General features: G+C 37.9%; 1 long non-coding RNA gene across 1 annotated transcript; it reads left to right on the forward strand.

Annotated features, from left to right (window-relative positions):
• The first annotated feature begins 746 nt into the window (after positions 1-746).
• Positions 747-1,061, forward strand: LOC149657123 (uncharacterized). The gene is made up of 3 exons (XR_016370053.1): positions 747-787; positions 861-910; positions 990-1,061. It is a non-coding gene; the product is annotated as an uncharacterized LOC149657123 (long non-coding RNA).
• The last annotated feature ends 10,429 nt before the right edge of the window (positions 1,062-11,490 follow it).

The following is an 11,490-nucleotide window of genomic DNA, read 5'->3' on the forward strand; positions in this document are numbered from 1 at the left end:
GAGACTGACTCGGATGGATTCATCTTGATTAATAAACATTTTTATTTTAATTAACAGTTTATATATATATAATATATATATAATCAAAAATACAATTAACCCAAAACCCAAAGACCCTTAATAAACACAAATTAGAAAATATTTAAACAATATAAACGAAACCCTTTTACCCAAAAAAAATTCCCCTATGAAGTAATTGTTTTTTTTTAAAAGTTTCTCTTCTAATTCCAGACAACGCTGGCGGAAGCGTTGGGCGTTGAGGAGGTTAAAGTTGACGCGCGACTCGGAGGGTGGTAGGATGTAAACACGCACTACAGTAGCGAACACGACGGATGGATGCGCACGCGCACTTTTCCGTTTCCCGACCGCTCTTTGTTGGTGGTTGGGCATGTCTGAACCAGATGGTCGCAAACATCCGTGCCCTCGCTGGTCGGGAAGTCGGGAAACCCTTGCCGCAGTGGTTTGTTGTTGCACGGCTTTTTGGAAACCATCGCGCACGATGGACTGTGCTTGCGATGCTCCCTCGATGGACTGTCCGTGCAACGCCACTGATACAAGGTGATGCCGCAAAAGGCGCAGCGCGTCGTCTGTGTTTCTACATCTGCAAGATAGAAACCGTCTTTGGCCAGGGCTTCGATGGGAACGCAAGATTCCCACAAGCCCTCGAAAGTATGTCTTCGCCTAGCCTCGTAATTCATGCAAAGGAGATGTTGAAGCGGGTGTTGCCTCTTTAAAACCGTAGGGTCGACTGGTTGTCAAATCGGCGTTCAACAATCTCTTATTCGAGGTTTGGCGAAATCTTTTGGTGATTTTAACGGCCTCTAGCTGCAGCTTGTATTTATCCCGTTTAAAATTAAAAGGGACATTGACTGTAACTTCCTTTTCCGGATTCATCGCTACACTTTCAAAGGTTTCAAAGTCAAGTTTTTCCAGATTTTCTCGATTTAACGTCAACCCTTTAATTTTCTTGACTTCTTTTCCTTTGCTAGTGCGAAACGAGTAACTTTTGGCACCGGTACTACAAAAGGAAGTTATATAATCACCGCCGAGTTCGTCCACCCAGCAACCAATATGATTGCCAGTTGGAATGTCAAACTCTCCCGGTAGATGGCGGTAGATTATGGAGTCGGTGTCACAATACAAAGCTGCGTGGTCCAATTGAAGCAGCATCTTGTTCAATTCGAGTCGCCCGTAGCAAGAAACGAAGCTCCCCACGATGGCAGACCCCAGTTTGTAGTCTAGAATGTAATCGCTTTTGGCTTTGTACGATAAGAGAGCGATCGACTCCGTAACTGGCCGTAAGTCGACTAATTCCAGAGTGTAATCGCTCGCGTATCGTATCAATTCGTAATAATTGTTGATAAAGATGCTGCGAATCTTTCCCGTATTTAGCGCCATGCGACCCCAAAGAGAATTTAAATTAATTTTTGCGATATTACGCAGGGAAGGATTTGATTGAATATCCGCCACCGTCAGCGAGAGCTTTTCATTCTTGTTTATATCAGCGATATACGCCTCTTTTTGCAGAGGCGTTTGCGCGTGAGCGGGAAATCCGGAATTCTTCACTTTCAAGGCGATAAAATCAGTCATGTACTGGGCGAAGAAGTATTCCGTTTTTGGATAATGGTAAACCTCGAATATATCGAGGAGTTTATAACCATGCTCCATAGCGGCATAGACTTCGACCGTTGGCCAGACTGATTCGAAAGCCCGTTCATTGACAGTGTGATCGCAGATTTCCGCTCGCAATTCTAGACACGTGCGACAGAGGGCGTAGGCTAATTTACCACCGCTGCGAAAGGGAATTAAGGGGATGTGGAGATCTTGAGGGGCCAGCAGACGACAACTCATAACGCCAAAATACCAGCCTGGCGATTTGTCAAAATCTCTGTTATAGATTATGGGGTGGCCGCTAGGGTACGGACAATCGCGACAAACTTTCGGATACAAAGAAATAATATCCTTGTAGAAAATTTTCTCCTCACCTTGCACGTGGCAGTTAAGAACAAAATTTTCCGTTCGTCCCCCATAGAGAGCGCTACGGGCTGATATTTGAGGTCGAAAAGTTAAACTTTTGCAGAAAGCCTTTGCTTCGGCGTTTTCTTTTAAAAGCTTAGCAAATTGACACTCAAAGTTGGAAGTGTATTCATACCCGACCATCTTCTCTTTAATAAACAGCTCTCTATCTAGAGTCCGCTCGTACAGAAATCTGTTGCTGGCTTTAAGTTGGGTATTGTAGGCATTAAGTTTTTGGCATGGACAACCGTGAAAGTAACAACCGTGGAAATCGTAGATTTTGGGCGGAGTTTCACTATAGCCATCGACTAAATAGCGACCCACCCGATATTCACCGCCATAGCTTAAAGCCGTTCGCAATTTTATATTTTCCGTTTTCTCCACCCAAGCGAGATATTTTAAGCTAATCTGACTGTGATTAAATTTTGCATTATAGCCGTTAGAAGGAACAATACCCATGCTGTAAGGTTTATAGTAATTGTTAAGATAAATAGTGGTTAAAGCACCCGCCAAAGTAATATTTTTTAAGCAAAAAGGGTCTAATTTTGTTAGATCTACGTAAATTTTTCTAAAAGCTTCGACGCCTTGTCTTAGGACTTTGACGTCTTGAATGCAATATTTAATAAGCTCCTCTTTGATGTTATAAATAGATCCTTCCATTGACGCGTACCAAGTTTGAAAATCTCGATAATCATTGGCTTTCATTTGAGCTACGTTAAAGTACGAAGCTTCAGGAATGACGCCAATGTAATTAAGATTTTCTTCGGTATGAAAATCAAATGGAAAGAATCCTTTTGCCACATCGCGGAGGCTAAACATGCTGGTGAAATTACGCAAGGGTTGACTAATGTAATTAAAGCTATCGAGAAATCTAATTTGTGGTCCCTCAAGATGAATCATTAAAATTTTACTGCCGTCAAAAATAACGGCAGGGGTGACGTGTCTATGAACTAAAGCGTTAAGAATTAAGAAGTTATCAAAAGCTTTCGCGTAATGAGCGACGACTTGGGTGTTAGTAAAGCGCGGTTGGTACGTTTTACGCTTCTGTCCAGTCAAAACTACCTGCTCTACGCTAAATAAATAATTTAAAAATTGCTCGACAAAATTGGCGCCGTAAAAAATTTTAGTTTCAAAGCCAGCTTCAGTCTGCACGTCGCAAACTAGTAAAATGGGGACATGGATATTATTTCTCAGAATAGTCTCAATGTCGTAATAAATAAACTGCGAGGCTTTCATTTTGGTTTCCAAAGGCATAACAAAATGCTCACCTGGCGGATGAACTATTTTACATTGAGAGCATTCGGGATTGCAGTCGTGCGCCTCACCCATAAGCCGTCCACATTCTAAACATCGTTTTTGACTCGCGCAGGTGCCATTAAGAACATGAGTGTCGAAGCAGGGGCCGGGGAAGAAATAGCGGTGGCATTCGTCGCAACGTTTTAAAACGTCCTCGTTGGTTAAATGAAAAGCTTCTCCTTGGCATCGAAAACATATATAGGGTTTTGTATCTTCGGGGCATTTATGCTCTTTTAACAATTCACGTTTGTAAAACGATTTCAAGCATAAATCGCAAGAGGTAACACCCCCCATCATGCCATGCCAAGTTTTCGCGGGGTGGATATGGTCACCAATTTTTAAGAGATAGATAAATTTAGGAGCTTGGGGTCCTTTGAAAAATATGGTAAAATTATTCGCAGCATCAACTATCACGATCCTATAATGGGGAGCTAAGTAATTTTGAAATTTTTGAATATCTTCTAGAGTAACAAAACCCTCGGGGACTCCGGCTTTTCTGTGCAAGATTTTTGCAATATTACCCACGAGGGTGCTATTGCGTTTCAGTTTGTCAAAATTGTTCTGGTTAAAGGGCGGACCTTGCTTATTTTGTTGGTAAAAATTGCGATCGGCCATCTCTTTACCCAGAACTAAACTTCGAGCAAAACAGAGGTTATCATTGTTCTCCATAAAAATAAATTGGTTATTTTGTTTAACGAAATAATCCAAATTAACCAAAGTTCTATTTTTAATGGATTTATAATAAGTCCCTATATTTGCATCGAGGTTTAGAAAAATTATGTCAAACTGAAAATCTTCACCATTAAAGACAAAGTCCCGACTAGATTGCGTCACTCTATAGATGGTGCGCATAATTCGCTTACTGGTGAATTTGTCAATTTTTATAAATTTAATATTAACGGGGGTCGTCAATCCGGGGGAGCTTAAAACAAATCGAACCCGATTATACCCGGGATTCTCGGTTACTAATTTACGTATAACTTCGTCGAGAATTTTTCGAAAAATTCGAAAAAAATCTCGCGTTGGAATGTCATCCAAATTTTTAAAAGCTATACGCAAATCGATTTGTTTACAGTGCCATTTGCGACTCGTTTTGTCAATCTGCCGCTCAATTGTGTAGTACCGGTTTACCTGCGCGTGTTCTTCTCTCTCACTACCCTCCGAGTCGCTGCCGCTGCTGCTGCTCGAACTCATTTTTTAAATTTCTATCAGAAATAAAACAATTAGAAAAAACTTGGTTTGCAGATTTATTGTTAAATAGATACGTACTTTACTGGGGGGCTGCTGTTTAGCTTCCTCGTCCTGTTTGACGGCCTCCACCAGCTTGTGGAAGGCGTTAATAAATTTAACGCCTTCACTATTGTTTTTTTTGAGGACTGTCTTTAGCCTCTTGTGGTCACACTCCCAGACCTTATCGGGCTGGGAGTTTTTGATGTCCGCGAATTTGTAGATTGCAAGATCCACGTAGAAATCCCCCTGGCGTGGGGGGACTTTGGTCTCGTAGTATTGACCGTCTTTTCGAAGGCGAAAAGAGCCTTCGATCCCGCTGGATCAGACAATATTTTTTTGGAGTACCTCCTGTACAAAGCTATCGTCGTCGGAGTCGATAAGAACTTCCGGCGGCGATGGTCTTACAAATTGGGTTAATGCGCGGCGACCGCGACTAGGGCCTGGTTGATCCCCGGGAGAAGACGGCGGAGACTCAAGAAGTGATTGAGAGAGCGATTGCGATTCTTGATAGTGACTCATTGCTGGTAGTTCGATTGTGAAAATCTACTGCCGATGCTCCAGCTTTTATACCAAAATCTCAGGGCCATTTTTTTTTAGAATACAGGCCCAGATATGGTTTTTTTATAAAACCACCTAATTTTACTTTTATTAAGTGTATCAACAAGCGATTTGTTAAATTAACCTTAAATGCATTTTTTATTGACGAGTTGATACTGGAGATTATGAAGGATATTAGCGTAGATACGCATATAAAAAACACCTCTATAGTTTAATATTAATATACGTTTATTCATATTTAAATCATGTTAAAAATAATTTCACTTCCTCCCAAAATAATTACTTTTAACCTTCATCAAAAAATTTTCCTATAAGGAAATCTTATACATATTATTCAAAATATATTATTCAAATCACGCCCAGACAGGCTCAAACAAACTTTGCATACCAATAAAAAACCTAACCCCTCGGCCTTCTGTCTTAACCTTCGCGCATAAATTTTTAATATCACACGATCTTATTTGAATTATTTAAATCGTGACTAGACAAGTTTTGCATATAGAAAAATAAACCTAGACCTTGGAGAGATTTCTCATTCTATGAATATATACCTAATTAACATTTTTCCTTATTATCGAAAAAATAGTTTCTTAAGAATCTTGAAAGCTAGACACTATTAGATTTAACCTCCATAATTTACTATATAAGCCCCGTGTTTCAAGATAAAAGTTATCAGTTGTTTAACTTCTGTTACTTAAACACCAATCCCAACAACTTTAAGATGTCTTTCTCTACCGCTCCTCGATTACCCGCCCTGTCGTTTGTCAAAATTCATCCGGCAGCGCTTACTCCTCGTCGTGCTACTCCCCAGTCGGCCGGACTGGACTTATATTGTCCAGTAGATACCATGATTGAACCGCATGGTGTCAAAATCTTGTCGACCGGGTTAGCCGTTATGCTACCGGCGAACAGCTACGGTCGCATTGTCGGCCGTAGTAGCTTAACGATCCAAGGGCTGTTTGTCGCCGAAGGGACTATAGGTATGTTTATTACCTATTTTATAATGCCCAACAGTATAATATTTCTAAAGAATAACAATAGACGCCGACTATCGGGGCCCCCTGAAAGTGGTCATAGCCAACGTAGGGGAAACCCCCTACACTGTCCGGCGAGGCGATAGGGTTGCCCAATTAATAGTTACACCGGTGCTATTGTTAAGGCCGGTGGAAGCAGCGGTAAATAACTTTAGTTTTAATTTAGGATTCAGCGTGTAACACGTTTTATATATTGTTTCTAGAATCTAACCCCAACGCTTCGTGGGAGTGGGGGGTTTGGCTCGACTGGTGTCTAGTCATTTTTTAATGGTGGTGGGTTCTTTTGTAAATATCTTTGTTATTATTATACATGTCTTTTTGCTAGTTATTGTATATACTTTATGTTATTAAAAATTTTTATTTGTAAATTTGTATTTTCTTTTCAGACTTATAATTATATGCTTATTGTACTAGCTATTTAAATATCATTTACTATTGGAACCCTCCCAATATGCTGTGCCGCATTTTCTTTTTTGTTTACGGGTTCATAGTTAACGTTTCATTAACTCTTTACGAAATCGATCCCATTACTAGCAGGCCAGCGATGAATATAGTTTAAGTTTTGGTTTGAGTTAATAAGATGACGTCATGGGGTTTGAAAATAGCCTGTAAGAGCTCGGGCCAGTCCGGACTTGTCTGAAAACTTTGGTTTGAAACCAATCTAGGGTTGGAAGTTTGGTTTGAGTTGGTTGGATGGCGGCCATCTTGGGGTGGCGGCCATCTTGGATCTCTGCGAATCTAGGTAGCTATCACTACTCGCGCCGTCTATAATTCAAAATAAGTATGATATTTTCCAACCAATAGCGTGGCAGCAAAGTTTCGAAAGTCATGATGGGATATCAATTTTCTCCCGTCTGCTAGTGTTCGTCTGCTTACGACTAAGTGACAATTAGGCTTAAAGTAAAGTTTATTCATTAAGGTGCACTTGAATTAGAACATGCAACTTTAAAGTTGGTAAGTTACTTATTCGATAATGAAATGGAATTAAATGTCGTTTTTGCATCCTTCAATACAGTTTTAGTTGTTTTAATTTCTTTAGTCACTGATACAGTCGATGTCGATGATCCTCATCCCACAGTTCCCACTGGCACTGACTCGGAAAAATCACTAAGCCTTGGCTCACTGGGCCGACTCTGTAACCGCGCACTTACAGCAAAACAAGTTTGAACACATTTTGAGGATTTCCCCGGCTTCAAATTGCAAATTGTTGACTTACCTTTCTTCTTTAAATCGCTGCTTTCTCGCGATTGAATAAAATAATTATATTGGGTTGATTTATGAGACGACTTCACAACATCGACACCCGCCATTTTACTTTACCCAGAATACCTTGCGGCGCAAGATTTTAAGGCAAAACTTTTAAGGTTCTGGGCTTATTTACAATACAGTTCCAAAGATGGCACTACGTTAGTTTTAAATATCTATGACGTTTCAAGATCCCACTGTATTCTACACTACGGAAGCTAGCGTCTCTAACTTCTTTCGTTATTTACCCCTTTCAATACTAAAAGAGGGAATAGTTACCAATATTAAGTACAATGTTTGTGTTGTATAAAGCAGTTTTTAACTATGACTTTAAGAAATCTCACAAAGAAGCTTGCCAAACGACGTAGAGCGAATGAAGCTTCTGATTAACCTGAGCTTAAACATACAGTATATTAGTCTGTACAGTACAAGTGTTCGTACACGCCCTGAAAAAGTCATGGAAATTGAAAATGAATATAAAAGGTCGGGAAAATCTCAGTGAAAAATATTTTGCTATGAAATTTAAAGTCTAGATAACAGTTTCCGAGTGACCGGAAAATGTGTTATCTAGGATTTGACCAGAGTCCAAAAATCGCGGACCTCGCTTCGCTTGCTCCGGATATAACTTACACCTTAATAAATTCAAAGAAAATAGTTTGCTTATATTTATAACAATAATAAGTCTTGTCAAAACGATTGGAGTGAATTAAGCCATATTTATTGAACGAGGGAGCATTTAACCTCAATTATATCAAACCATAGAATGCTTTTATTACGAGAAACACTTTTATAGCGTCATTAATTAGAAACAGAAGACCGAATTACGGAAATCAGTGATTTGCTTTGAAAGAGTGTTAGCGGCATAATAAGATTTTAAAAACCTTAAACTTATGCTGCTGGCCCATTGGACCGAAAATAGCCGAAATGCGAGTTTTTTTCATTATAAAATTATCGTTGCTTTTTATCGATAGATTTATTTTTAATGCAGATTTTACAAACGGAATTATAAGATGCTTCTTTTACTTCTATTTTTTAACAAAAACACACTTGGTTTAATGCTTTCGTCTATCAATACAATTTTCTATATCGATAGTGATATTGCAATAGTCAAATCACAAATTTAATAGCATGCCTCTATTATAGCATAACCTAACCTAACCGAACCTTATCTAACCTAACCCCAACCGAACCGATCTAAGCCTAATGAACAAGAAAATATGTTTTATTTTCAAATTGTGCGAAAATTGGTTATGGTAGAAAAAGGCGAACTAAAATTTCAATGTAAAAACTTTGCCGAAATGGCACGTAAAAAATGTGCGGAATTGATCTATGATTCTCGAAAATTGTGCGGAATTGGGCATCCTCGAGATGGACACACATAATTCCTAAATTGATTACTAATTATAACAAGAGTATATTTCAAAAAACGTGTATTCCTTTTTTACAAGCAAACGTTTCAATTGCTTTTAAACATTAATAATAATGTAAGCTTTGTCTATGAATGCGTGTCTACACTAAGCAAGACTACTTGTTTTCATGCTAAATGATTAATTAAATTTTTTAATTCAGAAAACTAAGGTTTTTGGAGACTCGTCAAGGAACTCGTAGAGAAACGTTAGAGGGATAAATGACCCGGAAATTTCTTTTGACGGACTTCAATCAACTGCAAGAGACGACTCCGATGTCTCTTGGGTTTCTCAGCCCCGTTTTCACCATCTACTTTTACGAAATTTCAATCGCCACCGTGGTTGCCATTTGTGAGATTTTATCTATTTTGAAGAAATTAAAATTGGCTCCTTAAAAGTCGATTACGCACCAAAGTCAATTTTGTCGAAAGATTAATGATTCACATTAAAATTTCGATTGTACTTTAGTTGTTTTGCCACGAAATTTGATTCAATAACAGGATTCTCTATGTGAATTATTAGACAAACCATTATTCAAATGAAATAACGAAAAGCTTTTTAAAATGCTTATATATATATATACATGTATAAAAAATAAAATACTTAAACCTTTATAAAAATATTCATTCATTTCAGTGTGTATTTCACTCGCAACAAGAAAAATATACCATAAGAAGGCATAAGTAGCCACATTTTACTCTTCTACTCTTACGCAGGTGTGTGGGAGGGAAATATTCTTTCGATTCTTGTTCATTCCTTTCAAACACCCGAATTTTGTGAAATTTCGATACAAGCCGCAAGTAAATATTGTTCCAAGCTTTCAGTTGCTCAAATTATTAGATTGCGACAGGAAACGAGACAAAATAACAATTAATTTAATTTTTCAGTCTTCATTTAAGATCCGAGTAAATGATACCTCTTTAATTTTGATTTTTAATGTAGGGGGGTGCGAATGTACGATATCCCTACAAAAAATTGTACTGATTGTCAAATCGATCGGGGGTACAATGATCGGGTCTCGCCCCAGCTATGTTTTGAAAACCAAATTCCCCATATCTATTAAACTTAATTTGAAACTGCAATACATATAATAATTTCTGGGTCTTTTTGGGTTTGAAAAAGTGCCCTTGTTTCGCCAAAGAAAATATAAAACTTTCGTACCCGTTTCGCCAAGGATTGTGTATGCAGTTTTTTAAGGACTGCGAAGCAAAACTCGTTTTTGTATAATATCTGTCCCTTTTTGTGAAGAAACGTTATTTAGGAAATAAATTAGTTCTGGTATTGTCAAATACACTTGAATGGTCGGAAAATACAATGCACTGTATAAAAGCACACTTATACAGGGTCTCGAATTTGGAAGGGGTTTAGCCCTCCCTAAAGTATTGCATTTCCAATTATTCAAAACACATCTGTTTTATCTTGACACCCTCTTGACTATAATGTGAATATTAGAGCAATAAAATAAGGAAAAGTAATTAAGGACTGAACGCATATTTTATCACAAAAGCTTTCGCATCAGACAAATTAATTTTATTACTGTTAAAATGTTTGAATATAAGTCGACATTGACTAAATTTACGAACTCCGAAGTGAAACTGACCTTCGCTTAATCGATAAAAAGAACATGGTATCTAAAACACTTAGTTACGGAGATATGGGTTTCCAAAACATTTGACTTAAAAATTGAGTTTTATTGCCTTGTTATATTATAACGACAAAAAAATGCAAATAGGCAAAAATTCGAAACTCTTTAAAGTGTTGATTAGAAAGGCGTATCGGTCAGGAATCTAGAATAATAAGAGATATGCTCCTTTGTAAACATCACTATCATGTTTCTTAACAGAACAAACACAATGGCTGCGTTCAGTAAACGGCATCAAAAACATCGATGACTAAAAGATGACATCGATGTCTTACTGAACGGTTTTTCGCGTCTTTGGGCGTGACGTCATGATGCTCATCGGATGCCCATCAGAAAAATCAGCTGTGAGAGGAGGTTTTTTTGATGAGCATCGGATTCTTGACGTAAATTTCGTCATTTTGCACCGCGACAAATAAAATAATGTAGAATTGACAAATATTATCCTTATGGATAATAATAATTCTTAAAAGCAATATATTATTTCGGTAAAAAATGGATTCTGACTAATTTTGATTTAGTTGATAAATTGAAGTACAATATCTTTGTAAATATCTCGGATTTATTATTTAAGCCTCTGCCGTAACGTTATCATAATATCATCGTCATTAAGAAAAGCATCGATTACACAAAATTGTGCAGTTCAACAACTGCAACGTCATCATGACGTCAAAAGAACACCGATTTCATTTTCCCCAAACATCGATGTTTTTCCTGATGAGTGTTACTGAACGCAGCCAATGCTTTTCCCAATTTTAAGTATAACAATGGACTAACACGTACATATGGACATCTTTCTCTAGAATGAAAAATGCATTTTCCGTGTTAAAATGTCAGCGAAGCTTTCTACATCTGAAATTGGATCATTGTCCCAGGTTTCGAATGAATATTTCCGTGTTGAATCTTTAGAATTTTAAACTCAAGTCAATACTATCTACTTAAATTTATCATTTTTGATACATTACTTAAACGTGAAAAGAAAGAATTTCCAGGACTCCCTCAAGTATTACTTAGATATTTCAGAAAAATATTTGTAGAGTTAAGTCTTAGACCAAAGGATAATAAG

The sequence above is a fragment of the Phalangium opilio genome, unplaced genomic scaffold (genome assembly GCF_054372755.1).
Source record: "Phalangium opilio isolate 3A_F unplaced genomic scaffold, DU_Popi_V2 ptg000077l_1, whole genome shotgun sequence".
NCBI classification, from domain to species: domain Eukaryota; kingdom Metazoa; phylum Arthropoda; class Arachnida; order Opiliones; family Phalangiidae; genus Phalangium; species Phalangium opilio.